Source organism: Grampus griseus (assembly GCF_964374135.1).
Source record: "Grampus griseus genome assembly, chromosome: 13".
Classification (NCBI taxonomy): Eukaryota; Metazoa; Chordata; class Mammalia; order Artiodactyla; family Delphinidae; genus Grampus; species Grampus griseus.
In genome coordinates, this window is record NC_139007.1 from 53,714,990 (window position 1) to 53,738,362 (window position 23,373).

Sequence of the window (23,373 nt, forward strand, 5' to 3'; positions counted from 1 at the left end):
ATCAGTGTCTCAAAGAGATATCTGGGAAATCCTGTCATTTGGACAACCTGGATGAAACTGGAGAGCATTATGCTAAGTGAAATATGCGAGACAGAAAAAGGCAAATGCTGTATTTATGTCATTTATAAGTGGAATGTAAAACAAAATAGTTGATTGCACAGAGACAGAATAGAATGGTTGTTGCCAGGCTTAGGGGAAGGAGAAATGGGGAGATGTACATCAAAGTGTACAAACTTTCAGTTGTAAGAAGTTCTGAGGATCTAATGTACAGCATGATTATTTTAGTAATATGGTATTGTTATACTTGAAAGTTGCTGAAAGTAGATCTTAAGTGTTCTCAACTCTCCCATCCCAAACGCACACAAGAGTTAACTATGTGAGATATTAGGCAATGGTTGTGTTAATTTTCTTGACCTTGGTAATTATTCCACAATTTTTATATATATATATATATCAAACGATCATGTTGTACACTTTAGATATATGCAATTATATTCATCAATTACTCCTCAATAAAGTTGGGGAAAAAAAAGAAGATAACAACACACAATGTGGGTTTTTTCCTCAAGAGTATCTGGTCTACCTATCAATTGAAGAATTCTGGGTTTACAGCCTGGATCAAATCATGAAGCAGGGTTAAGAGGATGTAACTATCCATTATGAGGACTGAAGACAGGCTTTACATTTACTCCTAGAGTCCCGGTGATCCATTAACTACTGCCAAAGATCCCTGTAGTTAAAACCTTTCTGTTTAGTGATCCAGCCATGAAGAGTAGTATGATAACCACACTTACCTTATTTTTGATTCTTAAAATCTGCTTCTAGGTATTTGCCACTCTTGAATCCCATTACCTCTATTAAAACCTATTTAAATTTCATTTCTAACAGTTCATTCTCAGCCTTTATCCACAGAGGGTAGCAAATAAAATGCTTTTAGTAATGGCCAGGCTTCCCTCACTATGGATTTTGCAATGCCTTGATAATGACACAGTCCCCTGGGGGTGAGAGTAAAATTTAAAAATTCCTTAAAGAGGTATGATGATAAAATACTAGTTAATACATAAACCCATATAACTATCTTCTTTATAATTATCCAGGACTTGCCTCGATGCCAAAATTGTATTCTTATGCATATATATATATGTTTATATGTAAGCTTCTATTAAAAAGGGTCTTGAAAAGAGGTGCCTATACTTATATAGATTGTACAGTGTTTGAGAGCAGGTGTCATATTTTCTCTTTTGATGGTCATATTCCAGATTTCAATACTATAAAAATGGAAATGATACAAATAGGTGAAATTTGAAATATAGCATCATGCTCAAAAGCATGTTTTTAATCAGATATATTTTAGTTTATTTTGGAATCTTTGATCCACAGCCTATTATTAACCAGGGCTACTCTGATTATCAATCCTTTTGGATTTGTTTGAGTAGCCTGAAGTTGCCAATAACTTTAGGATACCTTTCTCATCCTTGCATTCTTTACTCATGGAGTCTGCAGTATAGACTACAAACTGAGAACAGAAATTGGAATTGGAAGGAATATGGACAGTTAATGGGCACAGGAGCACTTATACTACAGCCTAAATACTAATAATGGTCATAAATAGTAGCCATGGAAGCTTTTGTCAGACCTAGTAGGTAGGAAAAGTAAGAGAAAGAGAGAGAGAAAAAACCTGCATCAAGAAAGCAGGAGAAGCAAATGGAATAGTAGGATAAAAAGGAGGAGAAGAATAAAGATTTAGTAATAAGGGAAGCCAAGGCAGTTGGCTTCTGAATCAATTGTCCATTCCTGCTCATGTCATTGGGTCCTTGTGAGGGAGGACTAGGCAGAGATTTAGGTATTAAAATATGTACCCGACTATAATTTCCTAATTGTCTTTGCCATCTCCTCAATCCCTGTGTGCCTTTAGCTCCCTCTGTTGGATTGGTATTGTTTACACACAAGTGATACTCGCTTTTTGAAGACTTAGCCAAACAAAACTCCCTTCCAATATTTTACATTCAAAAGACGAGGAAAATTATCTCTTCTTAGTGTTTCTACATTTGTATAAAGCTTCTAAGCACCAACCAAGACAAATTGTTTGCACAACTCAAGACTCTTCCTCCAGGTCTTTATTCTAGTAAAGAAATATAAGTATTTTGTATCTTTACCACACTGACTCTCTCACATCAAATATTCAAAATTGCAACCACATTAAGGGAGACCTTTGGAAATTTTCCTGTTACAAGGCAATCACAATAATTTTCAGTAACCACTAGACCTCTTGTGATTCTATGACTTTAATACAATAACAAAGCCTTCATTCCCAAATGGGTGAAAGGTAAACAGTTTTCTCATAGTGTAAGTCATGTTTGGAGATAAAACATGAGGACTAGGAACTCCAAAGTTTGGAAGATTTTGGAGCCATAATACAGGATATAAAATATGTTCATCTATGAATGCTTCATAACGTGCAATGTGTGATGCCGGAGTTGTATGCCTTGTTTATTACTTTATGAAATATCTCTCAATCATTCTTTTCTTTAGTTTATGAATTTTAGAAAAAAAATTCTGGAAAAAAGTGGACTTGTAATTCCATTTTCATTAGATTTACAAACTTTACTCACTTTGTGTTTCTCCCACACAGCACAATTGATTTCTTAAACTAGAGTGTGGGTTAGAGAGATCCCAGAGATTGGAACTGATGCAGTCATAAGATTTCTGGGATGTCCCAAAGTTTGAATGCACATTGGACTCTCTTGTGTTGTCTAGAGTGGAATAAATTGATGGATGAAAACTGCTGTTTCTCCCAAGGCCCCAGTATTTATTTTATTGGGAATGACAATGGCCTACTATATTGACTTTTCCATGACTCTCATTACAGGACCACCTATTTTCAATTTCCCTGAATTCCCTAGAATCTAGGTGTGTGTGTATATACATGTATGTGTCTTTGTGTAGGAATCAGGGGGCTGGTGAGGGGATGAGACAGAGAAGGAGAACTGATGAAAAGCAATGCTTAGGACATTATGTAAAATTTTGACCTTTATGTTAACTTTATAATTTTTCCTTATGTAGCATTATTTTGCACCATACAGTAGCATATTAAAAATGGAAGATCTGTGAGGCACTCATTGCCTTTATGTTACTCAGGTATCATATAACTGTAAGAAAAAAAACCCTTAAGCTACATTTGGTAAATGAGATATATTGTAGAAAACCAAGAAAACATCATGGAATCCAAATGGAAGAAGGGTTAGCTGAGCCAAAAATGATTCTGTAATGAGGGACTGATGTGTTGTTCAAGAACCAAGGATGCTAATCTCTTGACTTCTTTCTATCTGGGGCCATATGACTCTTTATATATGTGGGCATCTATTTCATGCTTCTCTGATCACAGAACTGGTTTTACTGCATTCACATGATCCTTTATAGCTGCCCAGAAATATGACCTGAGGCTCCATAACCTTCTATGACTGGCACCTACCACTAACTTAATGTGGTTTCTATGTACTACTTTTACATTCCCAGGGGAACGAACATGGTTATCTCAGCTTATGTCATGTACACCCTGCAGGTTTAATCAAGGAACTGGGTTTTCAGCCTAGAATAGGGATGTTTTAATATCCACTTTGTGGAAGGTTGGTATCAGCCTCTCCACAAGAGGTGTGGAAAAAAAATTCAATGGCAGATTTAATATTTCTACTTTAATATGCAAACATTTATTTTAAGACAAGAGACAGATCAGCCTAATTCTACCACTAAAAGTTAAGTTGAAAATCAAAATATTTCTTTCAATAATATTCAATATAAATTCACTTGAGTAGATACCAGGGAAGGTATCAATTTAGTAAAATTAACCTACCAGTTTATTTTTTTCCAGGGTACTCTAAGATTTCTAAAATATTGGAGTTGTTGATAACAGCTTTCTTTCCTATAATATAGATAGTCGATTTTCTATTAATGAAATTCTGATACTATTTCCACTCCTAGCTGAACAAAAGTATAACAGTAGAAAGGTATGCTATAACAAAGACAGTGTGAAAGTTCTGAAATATATTTTGAGTTCTCTTGACACCATTTGTATGGACAAAAGGAATTGCTAGAGGATTTGGACCATTTTACAGTCTGTATTAGGTTTCAGAACTTGCATACATACAAATTTTCATTCAGTTGCATAGAAAGAATTTAGAGCCAACAATAACTTTGGTATTTATTAAAAGCAGGTCACCCTTTTAATGTTGAAATGTTTTGTGCTAAAAGCAGGAATAGTTCTCTTTACTAGATTTGTTAAGACTCAAAGAATACAGAAATGGTTCTTGGCAAGGATAATTTATGGCACTCAAATATTCCTAAAAACAAACATGGTTATTATGTTTTCTAAAAGGACAAGGATACCAATCAGATAAATGACAGGGACGCCATTCACATAAATGAACTATCTGTTAAGGTTGAAATGAACAGGAACTTTTTTGTGTTGTTATAATCAAGTTCTGTCTTAGAGACAATGATAAATTATTAACAATGTCCATTACGCAATGAAGAGTAGCCCCCTCTCGCCACAACTAGAGAAAGCCTGCGCGCAGCAAAGAAGACCCAAAACAGACAAAAATAAATAAGTAAATGTATTTTTTAAAAAGTCCGGGCTTCCCTGGTGGCACAGTGGTTGAGAGTCTGCCTGCCGATGTAGGGGACACGGGTTCGTGCCCCGGTCCGGGAGTATCCCACATGCCGCGGAGCGGCTGGGCCCGTGAGCCATGGCCGCTGAGCCTGCGCGTCCGGAGCCTGTGCTCTGCAACGGGAGAGGCCACAACAGTGAGAGGCCCGCGTACCACAAAAAAAAAAAAAAAAAAAAAGTCCATTAACCAATAGGCATATTAAAATACCTTTTCTATACTTTTATCTACTGATTATTTCTATTAAATTCAATTTCTAACATTCTTCACTAACTAAATAATTGTCTTAATATTCCACTTTCTAAAACACTCTGTTAAAGGAAGGAGGAAAGGATGGATGAAAGGAAGCATGAACTAATAAGCATTGTGCACCTATTAAAATAAGCCATGTGCTTTGCATAAGTAAGCATATTTAATCCTTACAACAACACACTATAGATGACAGTGGACCCTTGAACAACACAGGTTTGAACTGCCCGGGTCCACTTATATGCAGATTTATTTTCACTAAATACATATCATAGTACTACCTGAGCCACAATTTGTTGAATCTGCAATTGCAGAACGTTGGATACAGAGGGCCGGCTGTAAAGTTATCCTGGGACTTTCCACTTCTCAGAGGGTCAGTGCCCCAACCTCTGGAGCTGTTTGAGGGTCAACTGTATTATGCTATTTATGGAAGAAAAAAATTGCGTATCAGAGAAATTAGATAATTTGTTCAAAATCAAATAGGTAAGGTCTGTATATCTATAAAGTCCTTTTTAAAAAAAAATTTCCTATATGCTGTGTCAGTGATTTCTCATTTCTTATTATATCAAGTTGAATCTGCTCAGCCTGGCTTTCACAATTACCCATCATCTGGTGTCTTCCTAGTTAGTCAGCCTTCTTTTTTACTGCTCTCCAACATGCAGCTTCTTTTTCAGTCATCAGTCTGCTTCCACTTCCAGGCCTTATTTTATCCATTCTGGAGCTAGAAGGCTCAATCCCTTTTTTATAGCAATCCAAATCCTAAACACTCCAGGACGACCCTTACCCTTATTATAAATAACATTCTCTGCTCCTTTTTGTTTTTACCTTATTGTCTGCCTGCTGTTTTCCCATGTCCCTCTTCTTTTACTGTGGTCTAACAAACACCACTTCAGGTTTATCAGCCTGTCTTCTTCTATAGCATCTCCTCTAGAATATACATGTTACTCTGTCTCTCACTACCTGATTTAAAAATGGACTGCTTGTCTTCCAGACCATTTATATACTACGTAATTAGTGACGGTATAGCCATACTGTAGTGTACAAGGCTGGGTGTAGAATTGTATATAATCTAATACAGCAGTCCCCAACCTTTTTGGCACCAGGGATGGGTTTCGTGGAAGACAATTTTTCCACAGACGGGTTGGGAGAGATGGTTCAGGCGTTAATGCGAACGATGGGGAGCAATGGGGAGCGGCAGATGAAGCTTCACTCACTCGCTGGCCACTCACCTCCCGCTGTACAGTCCAGTTCCTAACAGGCCGGGGACCAGTAACTGTCACGGCCCAAGGGTAGGGGACCCCTGATCTAATAGGACTGATTTAGTACCTGCTATTATGAATGTTTTAATTATCTGAAGAAACAAATCCAACATGAAAGCAGATTTTTATCTAAATGTGAAAATACAAGGGAGAACGTTTTTGTTTTCCTTGTTATACACACACACACACACACACACACACACACAATTACGCTACTTTATACCATAATGGATAATAGAAAAGAAAGGAGAAGATTTTGTACCTGGCAGAGTACATATTCTTCAATAACTTTCTTTTTCCCACCACTTCTGTTATTGTTATCTATTTTCTTGCTATATGTGACTGACATTAATTCAAGGTTCTGAAAATGATATAGTCAATTAAAGCAAATTAAGTGTAAGAAAAATTTTGCATGTTAACTTGAGGGAACTAATGACTTTTAACCCTCATGTCAGTAATAGCGATCCTCCAAAAAGATCAGGGCCTAGGATCTCATGGTTCTACTGCCAAACTTAAGAATCATCAACTGCTTTTTGGTCTCAGACACAATTTTTTTTCCCCAGTGAATTACTACTTACATGGAGCAGTGTAATTCATGTTTTCCTATATTTAGCTGCATTCCAAAGAATTTCATAAGCATTTCCCTGAGCTCGTTTTCCCATCCTCAGTCTGATGGCATGAAGCAAGAGGGGATTTTTGATGAATGTAACAATATTTTGTATCTTGGAATGTAGATTAGGGGTATTTTCATACAGAGGTGAAAAGGGATTGGGAATGGTGGGAATGAAAGTGATTTCTTCTGGGAATCCTCACTATGGCTCTTCATGTTTTTGCACTGAATTTGTTATTTGTGCACACCAATAGGGGCTTCTATATTGACATGCTTCTCCCTTCCCATCTTTTATTTTATCTGAATCTATACACACAAATATATCATAATTTACCTTCCCATTCATGAGAGGCTGCTTTCCCAACCTGCCTGCTAGAACTGCACTGTGAAAGAAGATAAAGGCCAGTAAAAGAAAGAAGAAGAAAAGAGGAAGAATCAATTGTTATTCTTTCATGATTTATCTCATTCCCCCTCCCACAGTTAGGGCAGAAAATATTCATTAACTACTCGACCCCAAAACCATTAAACTTGGGGTCGGGTCCACAACCTCAAAAAAGGAATGTGCTAACTTTCCTTGGGTCTAACTTCCACCTCTTTGAGGCTGTGCATAAGTGTGTGCCTTCTTCACTAACACACTGGAGGGAGAGATGGGCGATGGGGCTCACCAACTTCAGACCAATGAAGGTGCTCAACTCTTGAAAACTGGTGCCTCGCCATCTCTGTCTTTTGTGAGGAATCCTTTGCTCTTGTAGTTGTACATATCCAATTTTTATTTTTTCTTCCTCTTTTCAGGTTTTTGTCACATTTGTAATTCAAAATTAACCCCATGAAATCATCTCATTGAAATCAGGCCAAAAGCATATTTAATCAACTCCAATTGGAAATTTAATTCCAAACATCAATATTTTACAACTTGTGGTTGGTATGCACTTATAGTTCCAATATCATTTAGATGTAGGAAATTTGTGACTACTATCTGCTATTTATCTTTGACAGTAGAATTTTTTTGATAGATCACAAGGCTTTACAGTATTTATATAATTTCTATTTTACCCAAATAGTCACCTTTTAACCGAATTAAAAACTGTGTAGAGTGAGGCTATGTCTTATCTTCTTTAAACCGCCATTCTCTAAATTAATACTCATTTTAAAATTTTGTTTTGTTTTTACATCAGAAGATGTTAATACATTTTTGTTGAATGAATGAATGATGAACTAGCTCTGAGTGGGAATGCTCAGTAATAAGCAATTTTTTTTACCCTTTAAAAAAACTCTGGTTATAATCTTTTATCAATAAATTTCTCATATATGGCTCATATTTCACAAGTAACTAACATACCCAGGCACATACTAAACATTTTGAGTAACATAAGACTATATTAGACTCAGCCCTTGTCTTCCATCAGCTTTCAATCTAGTTGTGAGTTCCTGGGAAATACTTCAATTTTGACACTAGAGAAATCTCATGCCAGAAATTTCTGCCAGTACCAATTAAAGATATTTTCCCTCAAGTTCCCTCAGGCCAAAGTACACAAGGCCTGCAAATTACCTGACTACAGAAATGAGATTGAGTGTAAGCATTGCAAAGAAATCCCAAAATTACCAACCAAAACATTTTAAAAAATCAAACATCCCTCCCCAGTGGCCCCAGGAGATATACAAAAGTCAGAGGATAAAAAAGCAGCATTCTTCACCTGTCTCCATATATTTCCTTGTCTGAGCTGCTTAACTTTAGCTTTCCAGGCAGCCAACGTGCTTGGACTAGAAAAGCAGAAATGATGTCAAAGATCTCAAAGTCCAAGAAGCTTTTGCTTTCCACGTGCAGGAGCTTCAGTAAAGCTGAAGATACACAGATTTGCGTTTTATAATTAAAAAAATATGTCTTTGTTCCTAATGCTAACCAGTAAGAAGTTACTGACAGTGTCAGAAGCCTGGAATTTACTGTATCAATGAGAAGGGACTTCTGGCTTCTCAGGCAGATGAGGATCAGAAGAAGCTGAGCCATGGAAGCCCACCAAAACCACGAAACATTAACACTGCTGCTCTACTTCCATCCCTGCTACAGAAGCCATGTGAAATATTTTTTATACAGTTCTCAACTTGTGGTAAGGAATTAAACCCAAATATTCTAGTAAACCATGAATTTTGATTTACTAAACATTCAAGAATGCACTTTCTTTTCTTCCTTCCATAGATTTGTGTCATGATTTTAGTTTAAAAAATGCATGACTTTGTCTCTACTTACTCATTCCCAGAAATGGTTACATGTGTATAATACATTCACAGTCCTTTCTTTAGTTCTCTGAGAATTGCAGCACACTGAAGGGGGAAGAAAGTGGTGTGAACACCAAATGAAACCAAGCAATTGCCGGCATCTAACAAGCTTTGCTGCTGGGGCCTCGTAAAGATAAATACTCATCCATCCAGTTCCTTCATTTCTGTAATGTCTCACTGTCCAACTTAATAAATGCTTTCTTGCTGTTTTTTTGGCATCTCTTTGAATGAGGAATGTAAACTGAAAAGGCCTAGGAGACAAAAACTGGCACAAAACTCTATGATGAATAATATCAGGAGACACACAGACTAGCTCAGTAGTCCCATAAGCAGTGCCACAGTCTCTACCAGAGGACAGAAGGATTTGCTGCCTGGGATGGGGCTGTTATATAATTTCCAGATACATGAAAAAAATAAGAGAAAAAATAAGGACAAAACCAGGTCCAATTTTGTGTAAATGGAAGATAAGTATAAAACAAGAGATTTATGGAAAGGATATTAAAGGTAATATAAAGCTTAATAAACAGAACCATCAACATATATTTAATCTTTAGATATTGAAAAAGGAAAACATAATGTGGGTTTTTCTAAGAACACTTCAAAATTTTGGGAGAAACTTTCAGCAAAATTAGACGAAATTATTATTTAGTTATCTCTGTATTTACACTATGTCATAAACGATTACTGTTTAAAAGCCTTAAAAAGCCCCTGGAAAATTATGTTCATCTTTCTCAAGTTGAATACCACGAAAAAAAAAAACACAAAACTTTCATCTTCATGCTGAGGAGTTTGACTACACTTTAGTTCAAATGTTATTACCCAAAGAAGCCCTCCATTTTATATATTTAAAGTTTCTTTTTTCTTTTCACATATTAGGGAGTTTTTCCCAAGCTATTCTGCTATCCTGTTCAAATCTTTGATTAGAATATTGACCTCATGTGCTCAGGTAAACTGAAATGAGTATCTACTAATTCAGACCCACCCAGTAAGTAGGTAAATTGGTTACTTACTATCTTTCAGGCCTTTAGGAAAGCAATTTTGGAGTGTGGCACAGCAGCAGATAGACACAGGGGATTAGAGGCAGAGTTCCCAAGGACACGCTTCCCCAAGGCTCACTGGAGGGAGGTTAGTGTTGGATGTGGTGGCAATGAAGAATATGTTACTTACATGTCCAGGGTTCTACGAAATCAGTACCAAAGATCCTAATAACTAGAACGTTTCCCTCGTGTTTCAAGATGGTTCTTGAAACTCCACCCTTTCTATCCATCAGGAGCAAGGAGAAAGTGGTGAAAACTCCCTAATTGTTTGAACTTTCTCTTTACAACCCATTGGCCCAAACTGAGGGTTGCACCATGTTGCAAGAAAGGCTAAGAAATGTTACCGTTTCTCCAAATAACCATGGGCCCAGTAAAGGATTGAGATTCCAAGGAATAAAGAGACTATGGATATTGGGGGGCAAATAGCAGTATGTGTCCCAATAAGGAAAAGCTAGAACTGTTGGTTTAAATGGAGAACATGTTTGTTTATAATGCTTATCATTGTTCTTTGAAGATAAAAATAACTGTTCTAAATTTTGCTGGTATATTGGAATTATGTTAGCTTTACTTTCCCTAGGAGGAAGTTATTCTCAGTCAAAACTTTCTGAGTTTTTAGGCATGTTTAATAGTCATTCATAATTTGTTAACAGCTTATCTCATACATCACAATGAAGTTTTCTAAATAATGAGATTTCAACTAGCACATGCATTTTCCGACTCAAAATGTTTACCTCTGTAGTTAATTATAGCATCTTAAGTTTTTATCAAATTCTAAATTTAGCCTATTTTTAACTTGCTTCTCTTTTGTTTATTTTTCATAAGAAGAGTTGTAAGTACTATGTGAAAACTGTGTATTAGTACATGAAATTTGGGAGGGGACCTCTGTTTGGTGGAGGCAAGGGCACATGAATACTTAAGACAAGTCTTTTGGCCAAACTGAATGTGTCAATTTCTTGCAGCAGTGCTTCCGAAAAGAAAGAACAGGAAAAGTACAATTGGATTGTGGTTCATATTTATTAATTTTAATCCTAAACACAATTAAGTTGTCAGTAAGATAGTGTTCTATGTAAATATTCATAGGTGTTTACCATGTGAGCTGGACTGGAAATCCATTGGTGAATAAAAGCCATGACAACAGCCTTCAAAATGCTTGTGATCCAAGCGTTTTTTCTCTTATAAAACAGGCATCGAAAAATCCGTAGTCATTAAGATGATACATTTACATTTTAACAGCCATATTTATAAACCATAGCAACAAGAGAGTATAAGAAGTTTACTCTCGGTATCAGGTTTAAGAAAAAAAACTTTTAGAACCAGCACAACGTAATGCATATATAGAGCGGGCCTCAACTCCATTGGGAATGTAGTTGGAGCAGCTATGAAAGAAGCACAAAGTTGGGACAATGTTTAGAGCATACTCCATGCCTGGTGGGTGAAAGACAGTTGTCAGTGATTTCATGCAATTCTGCTTCTTTCCCCCGACTCTCTTTGCTTTAGTATGGTATCTTAGTTACCTATTGCTGTGTAACAAATTACCCCCAAACTTAGTAGCTTAAAACAACGAACATTTATTATCTCATAATTCCAATGAGTCCGGAATCAAGCCATGGCTTTGTTGGAGATCTCTGGCTCAGCCCGTTTCACAGGCTACAGTCAAAGTGTTGTCTGGGACCACACTCATTTCAAAGGTTCCCTGAGAGAGAATCTGCTTTCAGGCTCATTCACATGGCCGTTGGCTGGCCTCAAGTCCTTACTGGCTCTTCATTGAGACATCAGCTCCCTGCCACATGGGCCTTTCCACAGGGCTGTTCACAATAAGGCAGTTAGCTTTCCTCGGAGTGCGTGATTGAATGAGCAAGAGCAGGAGTACCCCAGATGGGAGACACTGTTTCTTTATTACTTAACTTTGGAACTAACTTTCCATCACTTTTGCCATTTTCTATTCATTTCAAGGGCCAGCCCATACCCAAAAGGAGGAAATTCAACACAAATACAAATATCAGGAGGCAGAAAATCATTGGAGAGCATCTTAGAGAATACGTACCACATCTTGTGAAGTAACCTGACGTGTAGGAAAACACATGGATTCAAGGGACAGTCCCTCAGACTTAAAGTGGGATTTGGGCTCTACACCTTACTAGCTGCATGAATTTGGGCAAATCTCCAATTTCTATTCTGAGGATAAATAAATGAATGCTAAGACACTCTACCATCCCTCAGTTTGACATACATAAAATGGGCACAGTCATCCATAACTCTTAGGACTGTGTTTAGGATTAAATAGCATAACTTGTGCTTAACCTATAGGAGGCATGCAGCAGGTATTTCCCTGTCCCTAGTAGAAGTAACAGATTTATTTGTAAATTCAAGAAAAACAGCTCTCCATAGTGACTGTCCCATGAACTTCCTGGGTTCAACATTGGTGCCTTCTTGCAGAATAACCAACATATTTATATCTTCAGAATTCAGTAAAAGTGGTGGTTATTTTGGACCATTTTCTGTCAGAAGCAGAATATTATGACCCAACTGAAAGGAGATATTTTTTCTAAGTTTTTTTTTCTCTTCCTGGTACTTGAGTTCAGCCAAGATACAGCAATTCCTCATCATCCCCAGTTAATAGTTAGACCTTTGGTCTACTTTGTACTCAGTACTGACAACATAACTGGACTGTTTTGATAATTTCTAGATGTTACATTTTAGAAGGAGGCATGGACAATTGGGAACATGTCCAGAAGGAATGACCAGATTGACGAGTGGACTCTAAAATCAGCCACATGTCATATTAAAGATGAACTACCAGAAAGAGAATATTAATTTAGAGAGGAAAAGACTATTGTGACATATGGTAACCACCTTCAAATATTTTAAACTGTTATGTTAAAGAGAGATTATACATATTTTTAGTGTTTTGAAAGCTATAGCTGGGACAAATGTGTTGAAGAAGATTCCAGGTCATTATAGAAAATAATTTCAGAGAGAGGTAGAGTGGACAGAGCTGTATTTGAATCTTAGTTCTGCCTCCTACTAACTGACCTTAAGAAGTTCACTTATCATCTCTGAGACTTGGTTTCTGAATCTGTAAATTTACACTAACAGTTACATATAACGGATCTATCATTTGCCACACACTGAACAGGTTGCTTTGTATATTAATATGCATTAATAATGCTAAGGATGGTTATTATTATTTTTTCTTTTACACACATAAGTGGGGAGCTTTGTGGCAGTAAGTTTCAGCCCTTTGCTGAAGAGTTTCTCTTCAATATTTGTGTTGGCACCTGAAGCAAGCTGGTGAAGAATATCTGTTTCTAAGTGAAGTTACTGCCTATGCTAGTGATCAAAACTGTTAACATCTCATTTTTATTTGGTTCATAGTCTATTCAAAGTAGAAATTGAAAATGAGTACCTGCACTGGGCTTTTAAAGCCCCAAGACAATGAGATGATACGATTTATAGACTTCATCTCTTTATCTCCACAAATACTTTTAGCTAATTAAAAGGTCAGAGGAAAAATACAAGTCATAGTAGGGATGTTGAAACAACATCAGGTGTTGTTTTTTTATGACCAGTATTAGAAAACTATGAGAACTTAGATTTTTCTTTGGTAAAGTCTTGAAAAGGTCACCTGATCTCTGAATACCAGAATTTTTTTCTATGAAATGAGGAGAGTGCAATAGGTTGTTCCTCTTAGTTTCATATATCTGAATCTCTATAAATACAATGAAATTACTACATGAAAAATTAATAGACTTCCTTAGGTTTTACTTCTTGTGTTCACATATCGTAAATTATAGGTAAATGAAATGTCATCACCTTTTATATTTATTTATACTTATTAAATGTAGTGTTTTCTTGATGTTCCTCAGGTTGCACAGGTTTATTCCATTAAGACTTGAGTTGAAATCTATATATATATATATATATCAGTTTGCAAATACAGTGACTTTGACCGTAAATATAATTATGAAGTTTAAAATTTTTTAAATTATAGAACATTTGCTATCTTAACAAGGATTTTAATTTTTATTTATAATTACAAAGAAACAGTGAGGTAGAGCTACATAAAGAAAAGGAAAATAAAGAGAAAAGGGATTAGAGAAAGCATGATAAACTTAGAAAGCAAAGAGATACAACGTATTTAGAATTGGGATCCTCAATAAAGAAAACTAAAATTTAGAAAGAGGACCATGATTAAAATTATAATTAAATATAGTTTTATTTTAAGAAATAAAGGAATACTTGAAACTAAATATTTAAAATGCACAATGCATGTGAAAAAAAAAAAAAGATCCAGAATGGTCAATGCTAAGACATTATTGGACGTGAAAGAGAAAGAAAGAATCCTTTACGCAGCAGTAAAAGAAATAAAAATCACCTGGAATAGGGGAAGCATCAGACTGTCCCAGATTTACCCCACAACATTCAATGACATTCAGTTGAATAAAATCTAGGAAATTCAATAAACTAAAATTTTACCTAAGGATTTCATATCCAGTCAAACTATCCTTCAAGTAGTAAAAAAGAAAAACAACCAAAAAAACCGATATAATTATTTACATGCAAAATTTCTTTTGAGTTTTTTTGAGAAAACTACTAGAGGGTGAAGTTCATCCCACCACATGATGAATAAAGAAACTATAGCAAAAAAATCCGTGTCAGTACTATATATAGTTAAATGTTGAACTACAATTAAAATACATAGCAAAACACTTTTACAGTACTCAGACACTGTTCTAAATTCTTGACAAATATTAACTGCAGGTATTGGGATGACAGTGGAAATGTAAATATGGTATGCCTTCACAATATACACATAAGCCTCATAATTTAAAAGTGGGGCTTAGAGAAAGTTTGAGGTTTACTTCATGTAAATACTGGGGAGCAAATGACTTCATTTCAAACTGGAATAAATCAAGTAACAGAAGCAAAATTGATTTAACCATATAAAAGTAAACACTAAGAAAGATAACTTTATTGATTAAATTTGAATAATGGAATGAGGGGAGGGTAAGAAAAAGAAATAGGATAATGTTATATTGATTGTGATAGAGGTACAATGCACATAATTTTTAAAATACAGGGCTGAGGGACTTCCTTCGTGGTGAAGTGGTTAAGAATCCACCTGCCAATGCAGGGGACATAGGTTCGATCCCTGGTTCAGGAAGATCCCACATGCTATGGAGCAACTAAGCCCGTGCACCACAACTACCGAGCCTGAGCTCTAGAGCCTGTGAGCCACATCTACTGAAGCGCATGTGCCTAGAGCCCATGCTCCGTAACAAGAGAAGCCACTGCAATAAGAAGCCTGTGCACTGCAATGAAGAGTAGCCCCCACTCCCACAACTAGGGAAAGCCCATGCGCAGCAATGAAGACCCAATGCAGGCAAATAGGTAAATAAAAAATTTTTTAAAAAATACAGGGCTGGAAGTAAGATATAAAGGTATAAAAGTAACCCATATAGTAATGTAAAAAAAATTAGTATTTTAGTAATTACAAATATACACACCACACAAAGAAAAATGATTACATTTTGTAAGACCTTTAAAAAGCTATAAAAATAGAAAAAACAACATAAAGTATGGTCAGAACTAAGGTTAGACATATATTCAAACTATTACATATAAACAGTTTAAAAGAAAAGTATTTTTTAAAAGACTTTTAGATTGGTTCACAAAGCAAAACCTAACTCTGTGCTATGCATATGAGACACACCTAAAAGCTAAAAGAAATGTGAATAAAAGGTGTGCAAATAGGCAATATATATCAGGCAAATGCAAACAAACAAAAGCAAGGATTTCATGCTATCAGAAATGGCAGTGTAGCTTGTAACAGAACAGTCTTTGCTTTGAGCATAAATGTTAAGAGCAAGAATCACATACACACACATGCATCCAACCTGTTTTGAGATACTGGGGAGCTAAGCATAAAGATCTCAGGGAGGGTCAAAGATACCAGAGACAAGGATGGTAAAGACAGAAAAAAATATTTTTCAAGGGTGGTATAACAGAAAAAAACACTACTTTCCCTCTTGACATTTGTCAGTTTGTGAGCTGCAGCTGAGAGGCTGAGAAACTGAGCAGTCTCCAGCAGTCCTTTCAGAATGTGGAAACAAAAATTGGACTTTAGGACCTTCCAAAGAAAAGGATCTGACATATAATACAAGCTGCCAGATGAGACTCCTACTGGGCTGTACTCTAAAAGTAAGGGAGAAACAGACTAGACCAACCCCCCTAAAGAATGAGGCCCAATTTAGAAAAGATTTAATTCCTTATTAAAGTTATCTGCCTTCAGCCTGTTTGCCTAAAACAAAATGAATCCTCTCTTGGAGAAGACAACATCATCTAGAACTTCCAATTATCCCTACCATTTTTTATTTAAAATATCTGTCATTTAGTCAAAATATTACCAAGCAGGAATAAAGACAGAAAACATGACAAAAGAACAAAGAGGAAAAACAGCCAATAGAAACAGAACCACAGGAGATGCAGATATTGGAGTTATCAGATGCAAGTAAGAATTGATTGTTCTTGGACTTCTAAGTAGGATTTAAAGGTTATGTCAAGCCTATACTCACACAGTTCGTAACAAGGAAAAAGGATAAATTACAAAAAATACTTTTGAAAATGCATCATGGAACTGTGGAAGCTATGAGGACTAAATGGTCCTAAATTATATAGAGAGGAAAAACATTCAGAGGTGAGTAGATAAATAGCAGCTGATTTTTTATATGGGGGAATTTGCCAGTTCTTGGTGTGAGCTGAAGTTTGTGGTTTGGCTCAGACAGAGAGCAACCGTTAAAAGAAGGAGAAACCAATGTAGCCTTTAGAAGTCACTTGGGGATAGAGAGACAAAATTGAAGGTTTGAAGTCCACAGATACATAACCATTTTCCACAAAAGACTTTTGCTATATTCTAAGACTATGTAAGAGGCTGAAATCTAAACTAAAATCTTTTGAAATTCAGTGTGAAATCTATTGTAGTCTCAAGGGACTTAGGAATCAGATTTGAAGATAGAAAAGGCAAGAAACAAAAGCCCTAGAGAGTATGGTGTATTGGCACTGAGGATTTACAGCCACTTTTTGCTAACCAGTTCTGAGCATGGCAAAAAGTTGAGAAACCAGGTCTCTGGCAGATCATTCATCATTAGATGAATATATTTGAGGAGTAGTCTCAAAAAAAAATCCCCCTGCATATTGTTTAGTAGGTACAAAGGGAAAAGGATATTTATACAGTGAAAAAAACGTGACAGGCTCCATCTTAACAAAGCGACTAAAATTAACATCGACGACAGGGCAAATGAATAGTGTGTGCCTCTTGAAGTGGTATGTTAAGAAGGACACAGCATCACTTATGTAGTATTCCTGCCAGGATAGTCATAATCTGAATCTAATCATGAAAAAACTATCAGACAATTCAAATTGAGGAACTTTCTACAAAATATCTGGCATGTATTCTTTAAAAAAGTCATTTTATGAAAGACATAGTGTTGTGTCATTCTTAGTCTGTTGATAGTAATGTTCTTGGCTAGGAATCCTGAGTCTCTCACACGGGCCCTGTATTTACTCTAGCAAGTCCCACAAACATTACCCGCCCCCCACCACCAAGGCCAATGTTGTGGCTGAACTAGCCCTTGTGGTTCTTATTATGACCACAGGACACATCTCAGCAAAGCTACCGGGGAACTTTAAATAACGAGATTTATTACTCTCAGGTCCTGGAGGATACATGGCATGCCTCAGGGCCACACAGAGAGGTCACAGGCAGAGAGAGAGGGAGGGAGCACAGACCTGGGGCTCTGTCTGTGTTAGGGTCGCAAGGATGGAGTGGCTAGGGTTTCATGGGTTCGCTCTTTATTGCTGAATTTAAAGCATAAGAGTGGAAATTAGGACACAGGAAGGGAAAAGTGGGATGGCTTTAAGCTGTCAATGATCTATCTTTCTCAGGACTTTATAGAGGGGGAAGTTCATGGATAGGATCAACCTCATTCCTTACCTAGATGTATTTGCTAGTAGCTGCATCATAGAGCTGGCAATAGTTTATTCAAGATGGATGTCTTTGAAATGAACGCCTCAGCAATCAGGAGCTTAATGTCAGACATTTGCACTACACAAAGAAAGACTGAGGACTTGTAGATTAAAGGAGAGTAAAGACATATAACAAGTAAACACATGCATGATTCTGCACTGGGATACTTGATCAGAAAAAAATATATGCTATAAAGGACAACATTGAGACAACAGGTAAAATAATTTTGTATTAATGTTTAATTTTCTGAACTTAATAGTGCCATGATTTATGTAATAAAATGTCCTATTTTTTTAGAACACAAATATTTTGGGGTGAAGGGTCATGATATGTGATGCTGTCAGATGTTTCAGCTGATACTTAACGTGTGTGTGTGTGTCTGTGTGTAGAGAGAAGAAGGTGTGGCAAAATAATATTAACAATGGTCACTGTAGGTGAGTGTACATGAGAGTTCATTGTATTATTCTTAAACTTTCTTTGCAGGTTTAAATATTTTTTAATAAAAGTATTTTTAAAAAGGGCATGCAAAAACTTTGGAGAGCTATGATATAAGAGGTATATAAAAGCAAACAGAGGTAGCCTTAGTTGTGGTATTTAGCTGAGACTGTGCTCATTTTGGTAACCCAGCTCATCAGTGGAGAGTAGTGATCTTCTACTAGACTTGCACTATAAGAAATCTTAAAAGAAATCTTCAGACAGAAGGAATATGATAATCAAAATTGGATCTACACAAATAAATAAAGAATGCTGTAAAGGTGAGAAAGGAGGGTAAAAATAATTTTTTTCTTTTAATTGCTCTAAAACTTAACTGATTCTCTGAAATAGGGGTTGGCAAACTTTTTCTGTAAAGGATCAGATAGCAAACACTCTTCAGCTTTGTGGGCCAAATGGACTTTGTTGCAATTAATCAACTTTGCCTTTATAGTGGTAAAGCAGCCGTAAACAACACATAACAAATAGGTATGGCTGGGTTCCAATGAAACTTCACCCTTTTGTCAACACAGTCTGTATTTTTGCCATGTTGATCCCTTTGTGGCTTCCCTAAGTTGCCATATTCTACCTGTTGGCTCTTGCTGTTCTCTTTTTCTGGCACACATTATCTTTCCAATCTTTATTTATTCTTTATTTATTTTATTATTTTATTCAACCTTTATTTTCAGGACTCAGTTCAGGTGTCACCTTTTTTAAGGACTCGTTTTCAAAACGTTTATTCCTAACAGGCAGAATAGGTTTTCTTTCCAGTCTGTATGATTCCACAGGAATTTGTACCTCCTGGCTATACCTCTGACTTACTCTGTAACCTTTGGAAGATATTTAATATCCCTAAATCTCAGTTTTCTCATCTATAAGATAGGAACAGTACTTACATTACAGGGCTATTGTGAGAATGCTTATGAATTACTTAACATAGAGAAAGAAATTTCTTAACTGGTCCATAGAAAGCATTTAAACCATGAAAAAATGTTGTATAATAATATTGTGATGAGGATAATTATTCCTTTATCATGCTACTTAGTGATGAATAATATTGACCAAAAGTAAACTATATTTTGTTTTGCAATACTTTTATAAAATATGCTTGGTTAGATATTGTGTGAAGGAAAGTTATAATAATGTGATTAGGTATATTTGGAATTTTTTTGTTATTTTAATAGCAATAAGATGTACTAAATCAGAAGAACATGTCTTAGGCAGTAAGATATATGAAGATTCAGGTAAGATAAGAAAAGATAAATGTTACAGTCCCTGTAATTTCTCAACCACCAAAGTAAAGTAAGCCAAGAACATAGCTGGAAGGGGACCAAGTGAAGCAGAGTCCAAATGAGCTCTTTAGCTACAAGCCCTGATTGCGCTGGACACAGAGCCCTGTTCACACCGAGGAGTGCAGCAACTAGTAATGGAATGGCTTGACTAATACAATCTCAAGAGAGCAACCAGGAAATTTGGAAGGGATATTGAGTAGAGGTGATGAGAGTTGGGTGGTGAATAAAAGTGAACAACAAAATACATGCTTGAAAATATCTTGGGTGTGGCATGTGTCTATACTTTCTTTAGTTGGTATTTTAAGAGCACCATAAATAAAATGAATATGGAGACATGTTGGCTCATCTCTTAGTAGCTCTGCTAAAAACAAAAAATAAATCCCTGAACAAAAAATGACAAACAAGGAATTGTACATCAATTGGCTTGGCTAAAGTCTCCAGAGAGGATTAAATCTGCCCCAAAGACACAGGATACAGAGTCAATATTTTTTAATATTTTATTGAAATGATGTATGTCTTAATTTTTATTCAAAGTAATTCATGCACATAATTAGTACCAGAGGATTTTTTTGAAATCAGTATCCTCAGGATTGCCCTTCCATAGACTACCTACAAGGGGTAATAATTCTTTTAGTTATATCTTTTGATATTAGCCTTTATTTCTCCATTTTTCAAAACCTAAATAACATGACTGTACTTCTTTTCCTTGATTTATCAATTTTAACATCCGAAATAAATTTCACATTATTTTGAAAAAGAATGTAAATCTCTTTCATGCTGATTCTCACCTCCCAATATAGCATACCATAATTATTAGTTAACAATGTAGTTTCATTACTGTGAAAATGTAAACTCATAGTATACTATGATTGAATTTTATCTCCTGTGACCTCTTTTCTCAGAAGTTAATAACTGTCTCATTTTTTAACTTATATAACTTTCTTCTATTCATAAAAGTTTAACTTATATAACTTTTTCTATTCATAAATGTTTCCAAATACTCCCTTAGATCCTTCATTATCCTATAGTACCAAGTTCTTCTCTGGAAAAATGTCATTCTGATATGTCCTTCATATGAAACGCATTATTCTTTCCAGAAGTTATTGGATCTTCTCTTTATCACTGGTGTTGTGATATGGCATAAAAATGTGCATTAGTTTGGTACTTTTTTTGCACTTACTGAGCCACGTCATTAGAAATTGGGTAATCACTTCCCTCATATATGAATTTTTTTCTGTATGTTTGAAATTATCTTCCTTATATTTTCTCTTTTTCCTTTCTGGAACACCTACTATCCTGATAGTGGATATCCTGGATTGATTTTTCTAAATATTTTACCATTTTCATCCAATTTCCTATCTCTTCATTTGCTTTGTTTTCTGGAAAATGTAATTTATTTTATTTTATTTTTTAAAATTTATTTTTATTATTTATTTTTGGCTGCGTTAGGTCTTCGTTGCTGTGGGCAGGCTTTCTCTAGTTGCGGTGGGTGGAGGCTACTCTTCATTGTGGTGCGCAGGCTTCTCATTGAGGTGGCTTCTCTTGTTGCAGAGCACGGGCTCTAGGCACGTGGGCTTCAGTAGTTGCAGCACACGGTCTCAGTAGTTGGGGCTCACCAGCTTTAAAGCTCAGGCTCAGTAGTTGTGGTGCACGGGCTTAGTTGTTCTGCAGCATGTGGCATCTTCCCAGACCAGGGCTCAAACATGTGTCCCCTGCACTGGCAGGTGGATTCTTAACCACTGTGCCACCAGGGAAGTCCCCGATTTTATTTTTTAACTCTTGTACTAAAGTTTAAAAAAAACTAGCATGTTTTAAATTAGATCATTTTACCTTTTTCTCAGGTATTTTATAGATGCATTACATTCCCTTATTATTCTAAGGATATTGATTTATAATTTTTTTTCTGAAGTTTTTCAACCTGCATTAATTCTGCTTACTCCTAGGTCTTTATTTTTTGTTCTCTTTATATTTTTCTTTCGTGTTATAGACTTTCTTTAGATGTCTGCAAATTCATACTTTTCCATGTATATTTAAGAATGAGATACTTAAGAGATTTCTATTTCTGGCCATAATAGAATAACTGGAACCAGATTTATCTTCCCAACTTAACAAGGAAGACAAATGGAACAGATATGATATGACGCTTCTCAGACATTGTACAACAGGCAAACAAATAAGATGGATCCTGTGAATATCTCAGATTACTATGTAGAATATTTCCAGGGAGTTGTGCAGGAAGTGGGAAACCAAAGAGAACTCAGGAGTCTCAATGAATTGAGGAGACAGAGTTTAGTAAAGGCAGGACAAGGTGGCTAGCAATTATAGGGTAAAATGTCAGAGAGAGAAGAGATCCAGACAGAGAGAAATAGAACTCCAGGGAACTGCAAAAGGGTCCCCTTGAGTCTTTGGCTGAGTACTGTTTCACTACAGTGGGGAAAATATAGAGCTCATGCAAAGAATGGCCTGAAAGAAGTAGAACAATCCTCAACCACATACAGGGCTGGGAATAGTTTCTATTCCCACTCATCAGAGTGAAAAGACTTCCTGATACACAGGATATCAGCTGGAGTCCTCAGAAGAATCTTACCTCAGAAGTTGGGCTAAATTAGCTATAGGTTAAGGCTTTTTTACATCTGACTTAACAAAGCTAGAAAGCAAGTCTCAAAAGAAGCAATCTTATTCCAAATAACTGCATTCTAGAACAATGATTAATTAAAGGTTTTCAGAATTGCAAAGTTGGATAATATTTCAATATCTGCTCTTAGTAATTTATATAATAATAATACAGAAATTCAGGAAAGATATAGAAGATTTGATTAACCAACTTGACCTAACTAACATTTATAGGACATACCTCCAGCAAAAACAAAATACACATTTATTTTTCAAGTGCACATAAAATGTTTTCAATATAGATAATATGCTAAGCAATAAAAAATTATGTGTTACACAAAAGAGGAAACATAAATGGTCAATAAAGATATGAAAATATGTTCAGCCTTACTAGAAATCAGGTAAATGAGTATTAAAACCACAGTGAATTATTAGTTCACTCACATGAGAATTGTAATTCTGAAGACACCAAGGGATAGTGAGAATGTGGAGAAATGAAAACTAATATCACTACTGGTGAAAGGGCGAATTGATATAAATGTTTTAGCAAGCAGTTTGGTGATATTTGTATACATATTCTCTAAAACCCCAAAACTGTAATCTTAGTTATATGCATTATAAGACTTTAATATAAATTACAAGGAAATGTGTTCAAGAATGTTAATTGCAGAATGGTTTGTAATCATGAAAACAGAAATAACCTAAACATCTATCAAAAGGAAAATAGATAAATCAGTGGTATTATAATCATTCAATGGAATATCATAATGACTAAAATGAAGCAACAAAAATCAATGTGGTTGAATCTATCAAACAAAATATTAAGACACAAATCTGCTTGTGAAAGCATACATACAGTATAATACTATTATTAAAATGTT